Source organism: Gekko japonicus, unplaced genomic scaffold (genome assembly GCF_001447785.1).
Source record: "Gekko japonicus isolate JY-2015 unplaced genomic scaffold, Gekko_japonicus_V1.1 scaffold2536, whole genome shotgun sequence".
Taxonomy (NCBI): Eukaryota; Metazoa; Chordata; class Lepidosauria; order Squamata; family Gekkonidae; genus Gekko; species Gekko japonicus.
In genome coordinates, this window is record NW_015173752.1 from 133,799 (window position 1) to 136,733 (window position 2,935).

Below are 2,935 nucleotides of genomic sequence, written 5' to 3' on the forward strand. Positions count from 1 at the left end.
ACAACTTTAAGGCCCGTAGCTCACAAATTATAATTTTTGCTCACAAGACTCCACAGCTTAGAGGGAACATTGCTTACAAGTATGAAAAAGAAGACTTCTTTTGGGAACAGCCCGATGGCCGTCCTCTCACACAACTCGGGGCAACTAAAAGTCAAGCACCAGCCTGTAACAAAGATAGAGTCACAAAGGCTATACAATGCAAAAGTCTTTCACATCACCTACTGCCTGGTCCTTTTAACCGGAGATGCCAGGGACGACACCGGGGACCTTCTGCGTGCCAGCCAGATGTCCTACCAACTACTGACCTTTCACAGCCTGCAGTTCAGCGTCTTAACCACTTGAGCCACCGCAGCTCCTTTAAGAGCGGCTTACAAGTATGAAAAAGAAGACTCTTCTTTTGGGAACAGCCCGATGGCCGTCCTCTCACACAACTCGGGGCAACTAAAAGTCAAGCACCAGCCTGTAACAAAGATAGAGTCACAAAGGCTATACAATGCAAAAGTCTTTCACATCACCTACTGCCTGGTCCTTTTAACCGGAGATGCCAGGGACTACACCGGGGACCTTCTGCGTGCCAGCCAGATGTCCTACCACTGAAGCTATGGCCCCTCCTCTAAGGCAGTGTTTCATAGATGAACGAACACGAAACTGCCTTACACTGAATCAAACCACTGGTCCGTCAAAGTCAGCACTGTCTACTCAGACTGGCAGGAGCTCTCCAGGGTCTCGGTCAGAAGAGGCCTTTCACATCACCTACCGCCAAAGGCCGTTTACAATCTTGACACACACAACATAGTTACAAACATCAGCATTAAAACACTCCAGCCGAAAAGTACTAATCAAATAAAACAGCATTGCCCTCTTTAGATGTCGCTCCAGCCAGTATTTTCTTGGCTGCTAAAGCAAAGAATGACACTCGATAGGAGATAGTTCCATAGTTCCAGGTGGTCAGCTGTGTTGGTCTGACGCAGTAGAACAAATTTAGTGTCCCGGGGCACCTACAAAGGGTTATTCAAGGTATAAGCTTTTGTGTGCAGGCACACTGTTCTGTATTGAGCCTGTACTGTACTTGTCAAAGGACTTTGCTTAGGATACATAACAATGGCTTGCTAGGATCCTAGAATGGACCAGGAGGGAGACGGGGATCCTAGAGAAAACCAACTGGGAGGCAGTGGAGTGTACTATCCTTGGGAGTGGGATGTGTTTTGGGTGTCACCTTTTCCAGGCATAAATACCAGGTTTTGGGCCAGGGATTGCCAGTCTTCTTTCTCTTGCTGAATCACTAAGAAACCGTGAGCTGATCACTTGAACCCGCCTGAACCCAGTATATTGCACACACTTTTTCAAATATTTTTTTTCCAACTTTAGTGTGCAAGTGCACTTTGAATAAACCTTTGGTGGTCTTAAAGGAGCCACTGGACTCTTAATTTCGTCCTACTCTGTAGGAGACAAATGGATCAGCATCTGAGAGAAGGAAAAGCACGTTCTCTGAGTCGGAAGGGGGGGAAAATCCAGCCCATTAAAAGCGGGGTGAGGAATTTGGTCCTGGCCTCCATATCGAGAGGGCAGGGTAAAAACGTAGTGTGCTGGGATGCCCTGGAATTGAAGCTCTGCAAAGGCTGGCACAGCTGTTGGCACGGTTTGAAGCCAAATGGGAGTAAAGGCAATTCTGAGGTTTCCGGGGGTGGGGAGAGATAGTAACCAGGTAAACGTAAAAGGTAAAGCTTCCCTTGCTCGAAAGCCAGTCGAATCCAACTCTAGGGTTGCGGTGCTCATCTCCGTTTCAAAGCCGAAGAGCCAGCGCTGTCCGAAGACGTTTCCGTGGTCATGTGGCCGGCATGACTAAACACCAAGGCGCACGGAACGCTGTTCCCTTCCCACCGAAGTGGTCCCTATTTATCTACTTGCAATTTCTTGCTTTCGAACTGCTAGGTTGGCAGGAGCTGGAACTAGAGACGGGAGCTCACTCCGTCATGCGGTACACACACTCGGGTCTCGAACTGCTGAACTACTGACTTTCCACAGCCTGCAGTTCAGCGTCTTAACCCCTTGAGCCACCGCAGCTCCATTAACCAGGTAGGAGGCTCTAACGCGGTCCCTTTTAATCGGGTTGAACTATTTGGGAGCTTCCCACGGAGGCATGAGCAACCAGCTGCATCCAGCGGCGCAACCCTCAAGCCTGTCCCACACTCAACATGGCGGCCCGCCTGGTTTCCCCGGACGTCGCCTTGGCGGTTGTCAGCAATCAACATGGCGGCCAGGAAGTCCCACCATAGAGTCAGGAAGGGCTAGAGTGCCACGGGAAGGACACGGTCCTCTGTGCCCCCCCCCCATCAAGGTATTTTTGTTTTGTTATTCCACCTCCAAGATGGCGGTGGGGCTAGTGTTGTGGAAATAGAAGCAATGCTTGCAACCTATAAACGTTTTTAAAAAGAGTTTCCCCCTCCCTATCTCTGGCGGTGGCCCTTAATCCCTCCCCAAGATGGCTGCCTTAACCTCCCACATGGCGACGCCATCTTCCCTTCCACGCTCAAATTGGCTTCCCGGGCGCCCCACGCCCGTGCCTCCCCTAAGATGGCCGCCAGCCGCGCCTCCGTTCTCGCCTCGGCCTCCCACATGGCGGCGCCATCTCCCCTCCCGCCTTTCCCCGCCACGCTCAAGATGGCTTCCCGGGCGCCCCACGCCCGTGCCTCCCCAAGATGGCCGCTCGGCCCCCTTCAAGACGCCGCCATCTTCCTCCCTCCCCCTCCCGCCACGCTCAAGATGTCTCCCCGGCCCTCCGCGCCTCTCCTAAAATGGCCGCCGGCCCCGCCTCTGCTCTCTCTCCCCCCCCGCCCTTGGTTTTTTGAATAAACTTTATTGAGAAGCCGGAGCAGGAACAGGACCCTGGGCCTGGACGAGGCCTGCTCGGGAGGCCGCGCACCCTCCGGGCACC